Below are 20,866 nucleotides of genomic sequence, written 5' to 3'. Positions count from 1 at the left end.
CAATCATGCATAAGTGATTTGTTCAAAGTCTCAAATAACAACTAATCAAAATATGGCTGGGTAACATGACAGTATTTACAGTGTAAAATCTCAGTGTAAAATGGTGATACCATTTCCACTTCAGAAGCTATTTTCACGTGAACTTATGAAACCTCAGAGGGTAATGGGATTTGGGCAGCAGAATGTTTACCACGCAATACAACGCTACAGATTAGAATAGGTGGATTGCTAATTACTTATTTGATCAGTGCAGAGTTCTGGCAAGTTTGCTGGACCTTACCTACATTAAGTAAGTCATCTGACATATCACACTTGTCATTACACACATGGTTTATGCTGTAAAATGTTTGCAGTTTGCTTAGGTTTAGGCACAAAAAACTCATTGGTTAGGAAATGACTGTGGTTTGAATTAAAATAACTACATTACATATGTTGTGTAATGGAAGTAAAGTCATTCACGTGATAGAAGTCAGTTCCATAACTAAAATGCTACACTTACTACGCCCACTAGGAGGTGGGGCCTAATAATAAACAGACATATCAGTTGAAATAAGCTGCTTGCACATTTAACCAACACGCACGGTTTCCTGGTGAGGATGAGCTGCACCATGAGATGCGAGTGTGACAGTTGTTGGTGGTAACACACCTATAAGATTGTTTGCTAACAACCTCAGAGGAAGAGAGAGCCAAGAAAACATGGAGAAAGAGCAGGAGGCATCCCAGCCAGGCTGGTATTTATTTGCACCTGTTAACCTTAAAACATTTGAAGAAGTTTACTCAAGTGTGTCTTACGCAAGTCAGCAGTGTTTGTTTGTATGAAAGTTCCAAATAAAGGAAGAAAATAATCAATACTGATGAAGAATAGTATGGTTAGTTTACATTTTCTTGATCGAATTTATAGAACAATTACTGTATCATATATATATGATTTATATAACATTACTATAGTTAGTCATATACTAACTTGAAATAGTCAAATATGTCATAAGATACCATACCATCTCATTAATGGGTAGTTTTTAGTAGTGGCCATCAAATCACTATTTCATGCCTGTCTAATTGTCTGACAACAAAAGTAGAGGAAATATGTAAATGAGAACAACTAACTTGAACTAACTAACAGCTGTGTTCAAGCACAATATGTAATCACAGAGAGCAGGAGGCAGCAGAATTAAGGTTTAACTGGACACCAGGCTGTGTCTGTCCCTGTCCTTAACATCTGATGGCTGGAAAGCACAGTTTAGATTTTTGCTGACCAAAAAAAAGATGGTCAGAAAGAGACGCCATTATTGTTCAAATGTTCTACAGAGACCTTTATGAAAACAACCAAAATGAACCATCAAAGGAGCCCATCTTAGTGATTTATCTCTCAGCAATACAACAGTCAAGTGTTGGTTTTATTTAACACCATCACCAAAAGCAGAGGTGAATATAACAACAACCATCCAAAATAAAAAAAAAAAGAAAAAGTGCTGCAGGATGTGCGGAGAACAAGAGATGCTCTATGCCATATCGAGCATTTTGAGACTGGAGGCGAGAAACATTTCCACACTGCAGTGTCTTATTGACTTGGAAACTTTGTTCAATGTGAGCAGCTTGTGGAATTACTAGACAAAATGCCCCCAAGACAAGCCCTGCATTTCAGCTTTCTTACACCCCATATAGTCAATAGAGTCAATTAGCAATTCAGAAACAATCTAACAGGAGCACTCAGCAGTAAGAGGATACACTTGCTATTAATGCAAGGAGTGATCAGATATTATACAATGCTGAATGCTCTTCATGAATGAATGCCCATGAGTCAGGCAAGCGAGGCATAATGAGATTAAACTCATTTTACATCTGCAAGCAGGCTTATGAAGGGAAATACAGTCATATCATGTTTTCAAGTTTCCGTGGTATTTTCTTTTTTTATTTGGTTTCACTTGTGAGAAGAAGCAAAAATCTCTACAGCTGTCCAAACCTCTTCTGAATGAATCTGGTTACAGCTGCAGCTGTCAAAAAATTTTGATCTGTAAATGAGGAAATTATTGTCAATTTTTCTTCCTTCATTTTGCTTGTTTCTCCAGAGGGGACAGAATTATGATGTGGTCACATGAAATTAGCCACAGAAAATTAGTCACAATATAAACAATGTGCTAATTATGTATCTTTGCAATCACTACGCTACACCACAGTCATCATGCTGGAACAATGATTAAGTAGGGCTGAGCGTTCAATCAGACTGTATTTTATCATGACTCACATTCCTTACAACAATATTTCACATGCATTTGAATCTTTATGGTTCCCTAAATCTATCAAAATTCAAAGGGCCGGTGTATGTAGGGCTGATGCTACACAGGAGTTTCTATCAAAACCACAGCATCAGCCACAATTGATGAAGACCTTGTAGGGTCAAAACATTTCCTGTTCATAGAAAACTCTACTGCTCATCAAATTAAGCACTCCCTACACTAACAGCCAACCAGTCTGCAGCAGCAGAGTGTGCACAATGTTCTGGATGCTGTGGCTGTAGTCCAGAGTAAAAGAGTAATATACAAGAGAGCAGACAGGCCAAATGAAAATAAAATGTCTGGAGGACAAAGATCCTTTGCTGTTTGGAAGCATTTTCAGATTTAGGCTTGTGTTTGCACTGAGAAGCAATGTAACTAACGTGTTCACCTGAAAAAGAAAAGAAAATGAAACACAAAATGCAGTACAATTAATTCATACAGGCCAAGAAGAATAACATTGCTTAAGTTATGTCACTGAATTCCTGTCCTTGTCCAGCATCAACTCAGACATCAATAACAGTGATGCTGTATAGACCATCATTGTCAACAATCAACTGTCTTTCTGGTGCGTTTATGAACAGCTCATACAAATCCACGTGATTCTACCTTTAAACTTACAATTTAAAATGTGAAAAATGTGTGTTTGGTATCTTATTATTAATGACTAATGAATTTTTAGTGTTATAAACTATCAGTTAACAAAAATGCACAAAATCCGCCACCCTAATATTGATACATTTAGTTTGTACAACACTGCAGTGCTTTTTAATATCTACACGACTGAAAGGTCAGATTCAACAAACCGCCACTTAACATACTCCTACATGTTGAATTGAGAATATATGACTATTTCCCTACTACTTACAGATTCCTCTCGTGCAAGCATTAAGTTTCCAGTTGAATGCAGAGAAGCACTCAACCCTGTACTTCCTGTGTGTGTATAATCAAAGTTTGAACTAGATGCAGCACTTTAATACAGGAGGAGGCTACACATAACCACCTCTCATTTAGAAGAGTGAATTCCATGCAACACAATCTAGGCCATACACACTAATAATCCCAAAACATGAAAACACAAGGGTAGCTCCGTGAGCCAGTTGATGTTGTTTTGCTTCTGTTCATGAAACGGTGTGCTGTTTAAAACTCCCACCTAGGGATGCACAAGCAGCAGTGTTGGTGTGTCTTTTCTTTTAAATGATCTTGTACAAGCCTCCCATGACTCTCAGCCTCCTCTTAGCCCTGACAGCTCCTTTCCTAACTCATGAATCCTGCATTTTATTGGAAAGCAACAGACAGTGCATAAACTGTAAAAAACAAAGTCACCCTGATTAAATTTAAGGGTCAGTTCCCTCAACCACTCAAAAAATATTTTCCTTCACTCTGCCTTGTGGTATCTAGCCACACGGAAGATTTTGGCTCCATTTGTTCATATTTTGAGATTTGTGCCGCTGACATTTCTAGACATTTTTTTTTGTTTGTGGTGCTCACAGCAGTGAAAAAATTGCATTAGAGAAACTCAACAGCAGTGTCTCTTTCCAGAAACGATGCCTCACTTAGTTTAAATAATCCACAGACCTCAGCAAGGATCTTTTTTTGGGAACATGTATAAGCATGGATTAAAAAGAGGACTGAAATAGGAAAAACAAAGCATTAGTGGAAAAAACCTTCCTTGAGGAATGGATTAAGGGGTTTTACTCTCAAACATCTAACTCTACACTCCCATGCAGGTAATCCTATACATTACCATGCATCTGCGAGGATCCCTGCAAGCAACAAATGGCAGGAAGAGATTCTCTCTTAATGAGGTAACAGGGGAGAGAAACTAAACAAGCTGCGTCTTCTGTTTGTAATTGTGTTGCGTGCACAATTTGCATCTGTGAGTTAATTCGCCGTGTGCTTCATTTGCGATGAGTGTGCAAGCAGCAACACCACTGATGACCCTCTGCTGTATGAGGAAATGAACTCGCAATCACCCGATGGGCTGCCTACTTCATTTTAAAACTACCTACTTTCTGGATGAGTGGTGAAAGAACATGTTGTAAGATGAAGTCAGTTCATGTGGAAACACAGCACAGAAATCGTCCTCCGAAACTCTCTTACACCCTCTCTTCTTCCCTGTGTAATACAAACCACTGTTGACTCTATCCCAGCTTGAGCTTTACCTCCCCTTTGTACCTTCTGCTCCATCGGTCTTCTCTCTACTCCTCCCTCGGCTGTGGACCTGAATTATTCTCTTTGATCAGGTGCTACCTTGAGGCTCCCAAGAGAGAACTGATGTAGCAAGAGCAATGCAGAAAGACTGGTGCAACGCAATGCAGACCTGTTGAACGACTTAAAACGCAGTCACCAAAATGTAGATGTGAATTATTTACTCAGGACATTCACTTATAGTCAAATGTCGAGTGGACAATCACAGTGAATATTTCAATAGACTGTGCCACAAACAAGAAAAAGGCTCAAAGCAGATTATGCAAACTAAATCGTGTTTCTTGTTTAATTGATTAGTTGTTTGGGGTAAAGAAAGTCAGCAGTCTTTCCAAAAGCCTAAGATGACGTCCCCAAATGGCTTGTTTTGTCCACAAACCAAAGATATTCAGTTTACTGCAATAAAGGAGTAGAGAAACTGGGAAATATTCACATTTTAGACGCTGGACGCACAGAGTTCTGACTTTTTCTTCTTAAAAATTCCCTCAAACCAATTAATTGAGAATAAAAATAGTTGAGGTTTAATTTAATAATCAATTAGTAATTGATTAATCATTGCAAATTAAAACTTACTGTGCCTTCTTCAAAAAGGTCTTCACTCTTCAATGTGGCAGTGGTAAAGGGGACAGCCATTTCTTCAAGGATCAATTTTTTTGTTTTAATTTATTTTGCATTTATTTATGTATTTGTTTTTATTTATACAAAAGTCAAAGACTGAGCCAGTCAGTGTTGCACATCATCTGCTATCACAAGGAGATCAGTGCGTTTTCAGAAAATGGAGAATTTGCCAAATATTTTCAAGGAAGAGAAACATTTTCTGGGACATTTTACCTTGCTATTTATTTTCCATGAGTGACTGTTATTTTCCATGAGTGACTGAAAACAGTCTAAATTTATCCAAGTTTTCCCAAGACACATGGGAACGCTTTCTAAGGAGCATGAGCAGAGAGTTATTAGCGGTATCCTGCTTGTCCTTCTTGGACATGTTTGTTTGTCTATGTTATATAAGCTTGTGTTGATTTTAGAGCCACAGGGAGGCCAGAACAGTACGTATGATATTCTGGCAGTAGAAAAAAGTTAAGGGAATGAGTAAAGGAAACAACTACCCAACAAGCATGAGGGTAGGACTGATATTCTTTACTTCCTATGCTGCTGTCCCTACCTCTTCATGTTTTGAACTCATGTTTGCTTAAGTTGGAGAAGTTGATAGACAAAAATGTCATCAAAAAGACATTATTAATCATTTTAGCTACTAATCATTACCCGTAACGTTAGTTCTCCTTTATGATTGTTCTGCAGTTAGAAAATAAACAAAAAAAGGTTACAGGAAAAGTTCAACATTCTGGGAAGTATTCTTGTTTGCTTTTTTGCCGAGCGTTAGATAAGATGAGAGCTCGACACTCCTCTCGTCTGTATGGTGACTATGAAGCTAAAACCAGCAGCTGATTAGCTGAAAGGAAAAGGGGGTAAAACAGGTAGCCTGGATCAGTGCGAAGATAACAAAATCTGGCCCCCAGCACTACAAGACTTACTATTTAACAGGTTATATTAGGGCTGAACGATTTTGACAAAATACATCATTATAATTGATATTGCTATCGCAACATGATTTGCAATATTAGTTTTCCTAAGTCTGTACAATGTTATGTGCAGGTCAAGGTATCTCTATAGCATGGCAATATTAATGCCCCTCCTGTTTTTTTGAAAATTGCATGAGCCAACACTGCAATTTAGATAAAATTTCAATAAACTGTTCAGCCCTGGGTTACATCTTGTTTGGCTAAGCCACAAAAAAACACCACAGTTTATGGTATAATGCAGAATATGTGTCAGACTATGTCTTGGCTGGCCTCAGTCACATCCTGGAGCTTCCACTGGTTGTTCCACTTGGTTCTTCTGGTCTAACTTTGGCAAGTAAGTTCCTAAAACTATTCCATTAAACTATAGTGTGCTGCAGATTAGGACTGCAACTATTATTTTCATAGTCATTTAATTGGTTATGGTTATTTTCCTGATTAATAGTTATTTGCCTGTAAAATGTCAGAAAATAGTGAAAAATGTTGATCACTGTTTCACAAAGCCCAAGATGACGTCCTAAAATGGCTTGTTTTGTCCACAACCTAAAGATATTCATTTTAATGTCACAGAGGAATAAAGAAACCAAACAATATTCAAATTTAAGAAGCTGGAATCAGAGAATGTTTGCTTTTTTCTTTAAAGCTACTACCCAAACCATAAATCTATTATCAAAATAGTCAATGATTAGTTTAATAATTGCTTAATAATTAATTAATTGTTGCGGCTCTCCTGCCGATTCACGTCTCTGTAGGTTTAACACTAGAAGTGACAAGGCTTCTCAAAGCCATAGCCATTTATGGTTCTCCTTGAAGCATGTTTTAACACCTTTGTTGCTCTTTGCTTTTACCTAAAAATCTTGAATATTTCTGGCTAAATGCTCCGTACTATGGACAGGAAAAATTTTTCATGACACCTCTAAATCATATGACCAACTTTGGTTTCTGTTTTTTCCCTTCAGCAGCTGACGGCCAAAAACATGTTGCACATGATGTTTATCATGTTCATCTCTGTTCAGTGCTTCAGGCAAATAATTAAAACATTTTTAAACACTCAGCCTCTGAGCTCCACTGTTCCAACTACGATATTCTGCACCATAGGATTTCACAGCTTGACATTTTGCAACACACTCAAATGCCACCACAGTGATTTAGTGTGGCCTGACCATAGGATGGCATTTCTGCTTCTCCGACATGCAGATGATATCACTCCTTCCACTGAACTGCTGCCACATGAAACACCAAAGCACCACATTCAGCAAGCATCTGGCGGCAGCTCTCCATGCGCTGCTGTGGAAGGCCGAGGTCATGCTCAAACAACTGTGGTTCTGCTCATTCAAAACACCAGATAGGGTGAATAGGTGCCCTGCACCATGTGTATACAACTGTGTGTGTGTGTGTGTGTGTGTGTGTGTGTGTGTGTGTGTGTGTGTGTGTGTGTGTGTGTGAGAGAGAGAGAGAGAGCAAAAAACAGAAGACACTCCACAGGCGAAATGCTGTGTGTGTGCAGTCTTGAATTCTCAGGAGAACCCTGTGGCTCTCTGAGCTATACATCTCATAAATAAAGCAGGATTTCCTTCAGCTGCAGCCGTGTGTGTGTGTGTGTGTGTGTGTGTGTGTGTGTGTGTGTGTGTGTGTGTGTTTGTGTGAGCGTGTGTGTGTGTGTGAGAATAAGAAAGAGAGAGTGCACAAATGGATTACATGAGGCCTATCATATTGCTCCATTCAGCAACTGAATCAACTCCCAAGCACGCAGCAGCAGAAACACATTACAGGACAAATAAATAAAGAGATATTATCTTTATGGCGTACATGTTAAAAGTGATATGAACTGGTGAATCCCCCTGATAATCGTCCTTAAAATATTAAAGATATTTGGAGCAGAAACGTCAAAAATCAGCTGTTGTTTCCAAAGCATTAATCTGTCCTCATACAAATTTTATGAGCACTGAATTATCAGCCATGTTCAGCCAGACTGTTGCCCCGATGTTTGAGGCACAATCTCTATATTGCACACTTACTGTGATTCTTTTACACGTGACACAAATTTGTGATATGAAATATAAGATTTGAAGAAGAAATCTGTCATATAATCACTGTGCTGAATCATAAAGTGACCATGATATGTCATCAGAGATCAAGGAAACATGCTAAACTGAAATACTTGCTACTCTGACAATGCTACAGCTTCAATGTCCTCATTTGAAATTTCTACTCTTTAGAATAAGAATACCAAGAGGTTATTATAGCTACTAGAATACAGTTGTAACCTAATTGTTTCACAGGTCAAGGACATTCAACACAATCAGCCTGGTATAAAAATATTCCACAAGCCAACTGAGAATCAAAACATGAGAGCGAGACTGCAGGAAATCTTAAGAGTGACTAAAGATAAAAAGAAGAATTCAAGTAAATTTTGTGGCAAAAAACACTCCTGCATTCTGTGGATCCTGAATGTGGGACAAGTCAGGTGAGAGACACTCGATCAAAATTTTAAAAGCCATTCATCTTGGGGCTTCTTTGTAAATGCACTAAAATGCTGCTCCTCCTTTAGTGAGTGTTCAGTGAGAAAACAGCCCTGTGTTCAAAAAATAAAGGGGCTGCCTTTGTAGTTTGTGTTGGTTCAGGTACTGGTGAGACAATAAAATATAATCCAATGAGAGATCCACTTTTAGTAATAGACCCATGGGTTTGAAGTCTTGTCAGGCGGTAAAACACTGCCTGCCAATTTAAAATACCATGCAACATAATGTCACAACTCTGGAAAACTGGCATTATGACAATTATTTTATCTTTTGTCACCAAGATCACAAGGTAACCGGCAGAAATAGAGTTAATGTTATAAAGTAATGTACCAGGAATGTTTGTTGACTTGTATGTCAACAATATTAGTTTATGTTTACGCTATATTTGGGGCCCAGGTAGCTCAGTTGGTGGAGCGTGCACCCCATGTACTGAGGCTGCGAGTCCTCTATACTCCTGCCTGCAGCGCTTTGCTAAATGCCATCTGCCCCCCTCTCTCCTCGTGTCCTGTCCTCAATTCAGCTGTCACAACTTTACCTGGCCATCAGACTGTTTTTTCTGATGGTAAACCACCATTACATAAGCCAAATATCGCTGTCTCCAAAGCAACCAGACTCCATAGGCAAAACATCACATCACAGAACAAGGAAGTTGCTGGTCTACTGCCGCCTCCACCTGTTTATTTGTGCTATTGTGTGACTTCTACGAATCCAAACTAACCTTGTAAAACCCTGAACTCCCGCAATAACAATCAAGCTGATTAATCAATTAATCAAACAGTCAATCAAGTTTTATTTCTATAGCAGTAACAATTTGCCTCAGGGGACTTTAAAATCTGTGCAATCAAACCAACGAGCATCAACAGCCATCTACTGTGGGTAATACACTGACTAAACTGATAAATACCTCATACAAACAGCATTCAAATAATCCAAACTATCCTTTTACTCCCTGCTGTGTCAGTGAAGTAGCCTCAGATAAAAAATATTACCATCTAATAATATGTGACAGAAGGCCTGGCGGTTCAGAGCCCTCTGTACACTCTGGGTTGCCAGATTTGTAGCTATCATCACTCGGCTGTTCTGTGTTGTGGCTTGTGCAATTCTGACAACATTGTTCAGCTCATGCATTGTAAAAACAACAGAGCTGGTGGCAGGTTTTCACGAGAGTTGAATTCCAATCCACATAATCCCTCCCATAATGCATGTCCCAGCAAAAACTATTGATACACCTGGAGAGGCTCTCACTTTCTTATTCTCTGTGTGTAGAGTGGTGTGGGCACTTTCCCTTAATCACAGCGATTTCTCAATTATCTTGTGGAAAATTACATACAAACACACTCCTAATTCTCTCAGCAGGCTTAAGTCATGTGAATCATCAGTGTGTTTGCTCTCAGGGGATTGTCATAATGATGAAAATACTTTTAATTTAAGATAAGCAACTAGCCATCCGGTGCCTACTTATAGATCTTATAGCCTTGAGGTTGTCATTTCATGTGGCACAGGATGTGTGCTTTATTTTAAATCCAGGAAATTGCAAAACAGGCTTATTTCACTGATCCACATCTAGTTGAAGGCGTGCTAATCATGAAATCAGTCCTCACCACCAGCATCGGCACAGTCACTTAGATCCAATGTCATATCATTTAAACTCGTCTCAAATCACTGGACCTCTTCAGTTTTTCTTCTGTTACGCACTTAAAAGCCAAAGATGCTACAGATCTGCTAAATTGTTTACATTGTTGTTAAAACATGGTCAAACTGTGTTGACCATGTAGCCCAACATAATTTGTATAAGTGAAGTGTTTGTAGCAGTGACGATCAGACACTTTATAACACTACAAGAACCCACCACTACTTGTTTATTTGAAAGGGACTTTGACAGAGAGCAGCCCACTTAGCACACCTCACTTTCACTGCCCTCATAGCAGAGTACTTTTAAAGACCTTAAAATGTGTCTGGAGGGGAATTTTAGGTTGATTACCTTAAATGTTGATTTATAAATTAAAAGTTTAAATGGAAGAATCCAACTCCTGAAACTGATGCAATGTATCGACTGGGGAGGCTCAACCAGGGCTCAAAATCACACAACTGTCCTTAATTTTACTTTCACCTGCTCCAGACTTAGGACAGCAATTGTCCCAAATTGCAATTCCTTTTTTTTCAAATTCTACATAATAAATATAGTTCACATACTGTTTTAGCAACTTGCATCATTTCACTGGCTCACTGTGGTCAGCCATTAAGTTCTACTAGTTGTTTCCTGCACTTATACCTGAATTAAAAATTTAAATCACTCTAAATGTTTGGCCACAATCAGTTCTTATTGTTCTTTTGATAACTGTTTGAGTTACTGGTTCTTGTTTATTTCAGTTTGATCAATAAATGCATCACGGCAAACTGCAGTTCACATGCAAACACATTTCTGATTGGTAACCATACAGTGATGGAAAGCCACACACGTAAAACATATCTAATATCATAACATGATTTTATGTTAAACACCACAACACTATGGTACTCCAGGTACTATATTGTACCTGGAAAAATGTAAACACCAAGTGATACAGAGCAATGCTTCTCTTCCTCACAAACAATTTTTGGATGGGTACAGGCACCAACTTCAAGCAGACAATGGTCACATCAAGTTCAAGTTCAAAGTATACAGCTCATATAACTTGGTGCCCGATGCGAGTCACTTTATTTGCAAAAGTGGGGGGCATGTTATTTTAGAAACATCCACTGCACTGGGAAATCCTACTGGGAACCTGCACACTGAAGGTTGAACTGAGGGGATAGCATGAAGCGCATACATGCTACAACATCTTAGTGAAGTCACTCGTGGGTGAAAAAGAACATCTGGAAACACGAGTCATGGAGGACAACATTAGAGTGAACACTGCATGGGTAGTTGGGCATTCCTAATTGGGAGTAAAGTAAAGTACAGTAAGTACAAGGGGGAAGAAAAACAATAGAAAATAGGCAGAATCAGATTTCTTAAGATCAAGGAAAGTCGAATTATCTTGGTTTGCAGAAGCACATGGTCTCTTTCAACTGAAATAAAGATAAAATGGTTGTAACTGCCCATCACACACTGTGAGCAGTATGTGGAACGATTCTCCGTCGCTCATGAGGGAAGACCTTTCACAAATGTGAATCATAATGTTTACTAGAGCGTCCATGGGAATGGTGCGAGATTGTTAATGAGGCTGAACCTCCGAGGGATGCGTGTAACGTGGGCTGCGATGCTCAGAGGGGAACTTGGAACGTGGATCATTCTGTGAAATACAGATAAGCAAAACCCTTGTGCTCAGTGTTTGTCTTCATACTGCCGGTTTGTGCATCAGGACAGCCAAAAGGGAAAACGTCCACTTAATTAAATCAATTAGAGCATGAAGGACCTGCTGAAGCCTCCACTGAAAACAACATGACAGAACAAACTCAAACAAAAGCTTAGCTCATTTCACGAGTCACAGAATGATGCATGAGCTCCAGTTTTTCACATGTTATAAGACAATGCAAGACATCTAAACAAGGTAATTTAGTTGTTAATAAACCAAAGGTTTGCTGAGCAGACAGGTGAGTGATACAGTTTGACTTCTGCTCTGACTAATGTGTTTGAGAAATGCAACTAAGTATTATTTTTAATTTTTGATTTGTCTGTAAATTATAGTTTAGGGGTTCACTAACAAAGACCTTATCAAACAGGTCAGGTTCATCGATCCACATCAGGTACGGTTTTCTTTTCCATTCCTTTATTTAAAGTGGTAAGCTTATAATATCACTGATACTTTGATGGCAGTGATAGCAGTAGTGTTGACAGTGACCTCTTCCGTTGGATTTACAGTAAGTTTCTGCACTTTTTGCCCAGATGTTGTCTTGAAACTACATCAACAGAACCCGTTTTGTTACAAGTTTAACAAATCTTTATGAAAGAGAGCAGCTCAGAACACAAGGCCTGACGTTACATCTCATTAACAGTTTTGACAGAGCCACACACCAGTGAAGTGGTCTAGTAAGGAGATGTAGAAGCGTGTAATCAAGCTGAGGGAAGTCTTTTCTGAGAACAGCCAGTGTAGCGTTGGCTCCGAACATCATTTATCACAGCAGTTGTTTGTCAGGTCAGAATCTGTTCACAACAGCTGTACGCCTACCAGACAAACTGCGTGTTGTTTGTTTTAGATTGAGCTGCCCCTGAAACTTAAATCCTCAGTTGGAGACCCCTCAGTCAACGGAGAATCTTCAAGCCAAGCAGTCTGTTTTTTTTTTTTTTTAACGAGCATTGTACATTAACCTACAAAACATGACAACAGCTCACTAACTACTTCAACTTTTCAGACCAAAAAGGACTGCAGTGCTGGGGGTTAACAACATTGTTCGTCCGAAAGCTGAACGTTAGCAGTGCTAGCAGAAGCAGCCTGCTCTAGTTGCAGGTTAATGTCTGTGTCTGTACTGAATGTGGTTACACATTGCTCCAGCTCTCCCAGTTTATTCTGGCACAGCCTACATTCAACCTTATTTTCATTTTCTCAAGCTGCGCTGGTTTTACAAGCCGTCATCTGTCCGACTTTGTTGATAACAACATCCAGGGTAGGGTGGCCCATCGGGGCATTCGCACTGGGCGAGAGGGGCTGCCATCTGACGGTTTAACCAACCAGTATTTCTGGTGCCAGACAGTGAGGGTGGCAACGTTTAATTGTATAGTTGACTAATCATGCACATCCCTGGTATTCACCCAGATTTTGAGTTTGGGTATCACTTAGAATCTGTATTGAGGAGAAATAATCTGATTGGTGCATCCCTTTTATAAAAAAAAAAGTCCATTACAATTTCCTACAAATGTAATCTGTCATATTTAAGTGCGTGTGTGTGAGTCTAGGAACCTACAGTCCTGAACTTTTGTCCAAAGTATGCACTCTCCTGCTAAGAAGTGTTAGGTTTCACTCCTCGCTCTGTCTCTCTTCATGGACCTAAGTACCAATTTTCTGCTGTGTAATATGAACCACACACACACACACACACACACAGAAGGAAAGTGTGGGGGAGCTGCTGACCCTTGATTACAATTTAACGAGCAGTTCTCAGTCTGTTTATGAATTTATGGGTACGTTTCACTGTTGAGGGAAAAGGAGTTGAGTTTACAATCCCCCCGGCTCCTCAAATCTCTCCTCAAATCTCACGTCATCTCTATTAACTAAGTTCTCTACAGAGACATGTTGGCCTTTCCTTGTTTTTAAAATAATATGCTTGTTACTCTCACATTCTTATGTTTCCTTCATCATCATGTTTGAAATTCTCGAACTCTGTAATCTCTATGATCACCTCCAATGCCATCTAAGGCCTTGACATCATCATGCACCATCCACAGATTACAGAGTCAACGGGTGTGGCTTTGTGGTTCATTCAGTGTAAGGCTGAGATACTGTACCGACGCATTATAACCAGCTTTCTTCACTCCCAGTTCCCTCCCACTCCTTCCCATCCCTTCATCGTCTCCCCCTCAGTGGCCTGGAGCAGGATTAGGCTCGGTGCCCAGTGGTGACACAAGGACACTGGAGCCAACAGACTGTTAGTTCAGTTGTTGGGCATGAATTAGGAACTCAAGCCGGGTGGTGGAGGAGGGAGGTGATGATAGAGATGAAGGACAAGGAGGAGAGAATGAACAAACTAAAGGAACAAAAGGGAACTCTCGGGACAGACAACTGAAACTCTAAACTACTGACAAGAAGCAGGAAATAAAGTCATGGCAAAACTAAGGTGTTAATTACAGGCAAAGGAGACAGATGATCGCGCCTGGATGTCATCTGTGTTTTTAAAAACAGATTTTAATGACTCTTTTACTGTCTACCTGCTCTGTGAGAAAAGTGCTCAGGCACTGTGGTAGTTAAAGCTAAATCCCAGCAGCAGCACACTTACATGCTCTCAATGACAAAGTTAAAAGCATGCTGATAAAAAGTAGGTAATGTTTGCCATCTTAATCTTGGATTAATCTGTTGTTTATTTTCACAATTAACAAGGAATCATTAAGTCTATAAAATATCAAAAACTGTGAAAAATGCTCATCACAACTTTCCAGAGGCCAAAGTAATGTCTTCAAATTGCTTCGTTTGTCCAACCAACAGTCCAAAACCAAAAGACTCTTAATTTACCATCATACATTGCCAAAAAATCCTCACATTTAAGAAGCTGTAAGCTGCAAATGTTCAACATTTTTGCTTGAAAAATGATTGAAAGGATTAATGGATTGTAGATATAGATGGTTGGCAGCTAGTTTTCTTTTGACTAATTGTTACAGCTCTGTCTTACTGTAGCATGATAAGATAAATACTAAGTACAGCTGAGGCTGATGGAAAGGTCATTAGTTTTCCAATTATTTTGTCATAAACCAAATCACTATTGTGATATGATGATGGCACTGAAAGAAATGTCAGCGGATCCAGTAGTTGCTGTGATATTTCACTCAAAACCAAAAATCAAAAAGAAAAGTTGGATAATATTGCATGGGAACCTTGAATGTTTGAACAAAATGTGGTGAGTATCCATCAAATAGATTAGGGCTGCACAATTAATCAAAACATTACCAAAATTACAATTTGGCCAACTAACATAAGCTGCAATTTTTGGATAAAGAAAAAAAGTGTCTCAAAACAGTGTTAGAATAATGATTGCTCTGATACTGATACCAGTATGTTAAAACGCCTCTGATAATGCCTAAAATGCTGATATTGGTATTGGCAAGTATACAAGGCTGTACAACATAATTTCTCAACTTTTTCCAAACATACTTCTGATGGATCCGTATTCACTACAGGCCAAAACACAACGTTCTGGTTTCAGTGAAAATACTAAGTATGAAGTAAAGATAAGAGTGGAATAAGTGAAGCCTTTGACCTGCTGGTGGTGTTACAAGAAAAGTAAAGGGGATCACCTAAATCAATAGGATTCACCCTTTGGGCATTATGAATATCTGCTCCAAAATTAATGCCAATCTATCAATCTAATCAATCAAATAGCTGAGTTGAGGGGAAAAAAAGACCTCAGTCTGACATTAGAGGAAAAGTCAGCGGATCACCAAAGTCTGGGGATTCATCCACTGGAGACCACGAAAATCTGTACAAAATTTCACAGCAATCAGTGACAACAGGGAGTGTGGAACAAAGTGGGCAACCCACTGACATTACCATCCCTGAACCTCATGTAGTTAAAAATCATAACATTTAAAACATGAATTATTGTGGTGCGGGGATGTGGTGTGAGGGGAAAAAAAACACATAGTACAAATGAAAAAGCAATTATTTTGCCAAAAAAGGACACGCATACTGTGTGCCCTCTGCTTAATAGCAGCACAAATCCTCTTTCTCTTCCTAGATCATGGGGTCATAGACAGGGGGTCTATTGTCATAACTGTATGAACTGTCAGTTAATGAACTGCCCAGTCCCCAGATTACAGATAATTACAATGACAATGGGATGACCTTTATCTCACTACCAACATGATGCTGTTTGTGAGCATAGCTGAATGTCTCTCGACCGCCCATCTGTGCCTGCACTTATTAATTCCTTCTCTTCTCCTAGACAGATCGGGATTTCCTGAGGGAGGCAAACATTTCGCTTTCCTCAAAGCCAAAATACCAATTTTGACAATGATCTCTGTTCCCTCCATGGTTTCCCCTGCTGCCCCGTTGCTTCCTGAAGGACTACTAGAGATACTACAGGATACATAAGTCACAACACTTTAAATGAATTGTAAATAAAACAGGAGAGGCAGCTTTATACGTAAAAAAAAAAAAAAACAGGCAGAAATGAAAAATATGCAGCCACAAGCATGATAAAGTGATATGAGGATAGACTATAAACATTAAAAACAAGCTTTACCAAGTCTAAAACACCATACTGTAATTCTAAGTGTTTTAAAGTGATATATAAATCTATTTTAGTTCACTTTCCAAGATAAAATCCATTTAATATGGGTCATAAAATGTAAGACGATGATGCAATCAACCTTAAAACCCTTTTCTCACATTCAAGTAAAAAGGATGATATTTCATCGGGTCTTGAAATTACTATCCTAAATTATTCAACTACCAATTACATTATTAAAGTATGAATTTTTTATTCTTAATTATCACAGACTGTTAAATTTATAATTATTATCACGTATTAGTCTTATTGTACCCACATATATTAATAACCCCATTCATGCTTTAGTAAAAAAGACACTCAAACTTAAATTACACCTGACAGTACTAAAGAAAAAATTAAAATATTCCTTGTAAATAAGGTCTGTTTTTCCACCAACTCCTACTCACAACAATGGATGAAAAAAACATTGTGTAGGCACTGTGTGACATTTAATCACTTACAATGTGTGAAGACGAGCAGAGTAATTAGTCTCAGCTCATAACTGTGCAATCAAGTACAGAGAACAAAGGGGACTGGGCTTATTATCTCATCTGTAAAGATGTGGCTCAAATGACACATTTGTGCATTAAGTGTTTAAATTAGCAAGCTAACCAGTGAAAGAGAGAAAATTCAGTTTGTTATGCAAACAACGTCAGCCAAAAACAAAATCAAACGAAGGCAAGCAAAACCAAAAATGGAAATGCAGCAATATTTACACGGTCAACAAATGTGAAACAAACAGGAATGTGAATAATGAATAAATGTCACTCTCAGTTTTCATCTTCATCCACAAGATGTAACATCAAGCCCAAGTCTGCAATACCACCTACTTTATCTTCCCATAATGAGTCAAACTGGTAAAAATTTATTTGTATTTCAAGACCCAAGACATCATCACGAGTAGACAAGACCACCCTGTATAACTACTCAACAAACAACCGATAAATTAGGGCCGCCCCCTGAAAGACGACGATCATCAGTCAGAGACCCATCGGTCGACAAAGATGAATTCAATCCACAGAAATAGCTGTAGAGTGAGCGCTCCTCACTTTCCCCCTGCTCTCCAGGGTAAAATCATTTGACTAGTCAACTCGTCACATCCACTGTCCGCAATGTGTTGAAGGAAAGAAGAAGAAAAAAGTGCAACATTTCCAGTTCATTGTTAGTGAAGCTGGCACACATTAGGTCAAAGTAATAACTTGGCTTGTTGACTATATTATGTGAAGGTTGCCATCATCCTGAAAGTTCCACCAAAACTTTTTCAAAATTTTCGCAGTTCAATAAAGAGTTGTTTGATAGTCTATGTGAAAAAAAAACAACAACAGATGGTTAAATATTCACACTGAACAGCCAAATCCGATTCAACTGACGAAATTCTGGGTCACGTTCAGCCCTGCGAGAACTTTCTTGATCAACTTTGTGAAGACACCACTGGTCCATCCCTCACAGCCCTCAGTTCTCTAAACTCCATCACAGTGCAGTCAGATTGTCCTCATCAACTTGGACAATCTGGAAAACATGGCTACCTTTTATATAGCACATGGACGTGTGATCTTCAGTCACTAGTAAATACGTCAAACGACCTGGACCGATGAAGATACCGCTGCAAGGTGTAAATAGTGAAAGTCAAGCATTAACACCTCTGTTTGTTCTTTTTAATCAGCCTGGATATGTTGTTAAACATTACAGGTATGGTTTTACAATTACTTACACATTACTTACTGTAGATGAATTAGGCCTTGATCATATCAATATATTTATCATTAACTCAGAGTTTTGATTGCCAATTTTCCATTAGGCTGTGTCTTGAAATAAATATCATAACTGGTACTTTAGACTCTGGTATTATAAAAGCTGTTAGAATTTATTACTGCTATTTAACACACACTGAAGGTTAACAATTTTAATTTCTGTAAGGCTAAAGGATGAAATCCCAATGATTCGACAGTGAGGTCAAAACCATCTCATTTGGAAAACAGGGGCATGTTCAGCTCACAAACCTTTAATTAACGCTCTGAAGGTTGTACCTTTGTAAACTGTGTACTAATTGAAGTTCTGCTGCTAAGGATTATTTTTACTATTAATCATCACTGTTTGTTTTTTTAAATGTCATAAAATAGTTTAAAAAGTCCATCACTTAATTTGTCTAATCAACAGTCTACAAAAACATAATATTGCAATATAATAATAATCAATTTACAAACCACTGAAGAGAGAAAAGAAGCTAATGCTCATATTTGAGATGCTGGGACCACCAGAGGATGTGCGTTTTTGAACTTGAAAAAAAAAAAAAAACAGTGAATAGATTATCAAAGTAGTTGCTTGTTATTCTTCTGTTAATTGATCATCATTTCATATTTGAAAAAAGAACAGATCTATTTAGAGACTGCTAATGTTTTAGGACAAGGAAATATCCAAGTTGTTGACTCTCTAAATTTAGTTTCAAAGTTAAATGATCATAATGGGTGTGTATGGCTGCTTTGAATATTATTTCCTTGTTTCTGGGGGCTTTTTCTGTATAAATACTCACCAGGAATATGTAATGGCTGTTAAAAGAGCAATATTGCTGTTATGCAGCAACTTTAACTTTCAGATACATTTAGAGGAGAAAAAAGTACAATATTCCCCTCTGGAATGCAGTGGAGTACAATTATAAAGCAGCATAAAGTAAAAGTAGATCAAATCTGTACTAAAGTACAACACTTGAGTAAATATACTTAGTTACTTTCCATCAGTGATATGAGGGAATATCCAACAAAAACTTCCCTCTGCTTTCCTTCTCATAAAGTGAGCAGCAGGCTTTCAGTTTGACTCAAACATGCTGAAAATGTGAAACCTGCCAAGCCTTTTGAAAGCACATTTTCTTTTCCTTGAGAGTGCTTAACTCATGATGTAAGATAAGTTATTGCACCTGCCCTCCACATACCTGTCATTGCTGGGCGAACCTTGTCCCAGACTCTGTGTTACCATGGTGCCCTCAGCAGAGGGAGGAGGGTGTGTCTGCAGAATAGGTGTGCCACGAGAATGTACCTGCACCAACAACTGCTGCCTGGAACCTGAATCACTACACTGCACGAGAAAAACGAAACACCTCTCTCCTTGTCTCTAGACAATGCATGTGCAGCTTCTCCAGACCAGCAAGAGAGACAATGCAGCCCATCATCTGCTGGGATTGATGGGAAGGATAGGTGGTGCAGTTACCACGAAGAGCCACTAGAAACATTGACAAGCTCGGCATGTGGCACCAGTCGCCAATCTATGGTGTTTTGGCAAATGTGGTTCATTGTGTAGGCTACTGCGCTTTCAAACAGAAGCCCTGACATACGCCATATGCTCTACTAATTAACAAATGACTACAGGTGTGTTTGAAATAACAGAAATGTAGAAAATAAGTCAAACCAAACAGATATCTTGGAGAACATAGGTGTCTTGTGGATTGTAGCCTTCGCTTACAGGCCTTTAAGAAGTCCTCCCGTGTAAATAATGCTAAATGGGTAAGTGGAAAAACACAAACTACTTGTTTTAGTTGAAAAAAATGAAAAAAAAACAAACCATTCAGACCGCTATTAAATGGTAAAAGGAACAGATGTGGTGTGGCTTCTTGCACAATGTCTTGTTAAAGCACATCTGAGTGGACAAAGACCGAGCGTCAAACCCACAAAGAGAGACGAGTTAAGCGAACATTTTTTTGTCCAAACTTTTACGACTGTTTGTGACACGCGTTTTCACGAGAAAATAAAACAAAAAGAGGCGTTAAGGAGCGCCCGGGTGGGTAAAGTAGCCCGCACCAACTTAACACACAGTTGATTTGCGGTTCCAGCAGCAGGCTTACCTTAGTGTTCACTCCAGTGAGAATGGGCAAACGGCGACACACTCAACACGCCAGAAACCAGGAGCCCCGCACCAAACAATAAGTAACTAAGCCCGCGTGAAAAGCGACGAAATAACGTTTAAATCCACATATCCCTGGGTTTCACAATTTTTCTTTCTTTTAAAACATGGACTGACCATGTACTGCTCGACCTATCCTCGCTTGTTTTTCTGTCGCAGGGCTGACTGCCTCCACATCGATCACTCTCTCATCAAGCTGGTCCCAATCAACACCGCATTTCCGCCGGGACATTTCAAAGTAAAAAACACCCGTTGGGAAGCAGACTACCTGTAGCGATTTTATTTACAAAATATTTCTATTTGTACAAAGTGCAAAAACAAAATCAAAGCAAATCCGCACCCGTGGTATGCTAAATGAGAACAGTAGATAAACGTAAATAGAAAAAATAGAAAATAAATAAATTCCAGAAATGTAATAAATAGATTTAAACACACACACACACACACACACACACACACACACACACACACACCATAAAATAACCACATAAAACAC

At 38.8% G+C, this 20,866-nt stretch overlaps 1 protein-coding gene across 1 annotated transcript in view; it reads right to left on the bottom strand.

Annotated features, from left to right (window-relative positions):
• nck2a (NCK adaptor protein 2a) overlaps positions 1-20,565 on the bottom strand; it is a 58,855-nt gene extending 38,290 nt beyond the window's left edge. The window contains exon 1 of the mRNA XM_084724751.1: positions 20,312-20,565. The gene's annotated coding sequence lies outside the window, so the exon portion shown is untranslated. The remainder of the gene's footprint in view (positions 1-20,311) is intronic.
• Positions 20,566-20,866: the final 301 nt, after the last annotated feature.

Source organism: Lutjanus erythropterus, chromosome 8 (genome assembly GCF_056507025.1).
Source record: "Lutjanus erythropterus isolate fLutEry1 chromosome 8, fLutEry1.hap2, whole genome shotgun sequence".
Taxonomy (NCBI): Eukaryota; Metazoa; Chordata; class Actinopteri; order Lutjaniformes; family Lutjanidae; genus Lutjanus; species Lutjanus erythropterus.
Note: the sequence above shows the minus strand (reverse complement) of the source record. Positions and strands in the feature narration are given on the sequence as shown.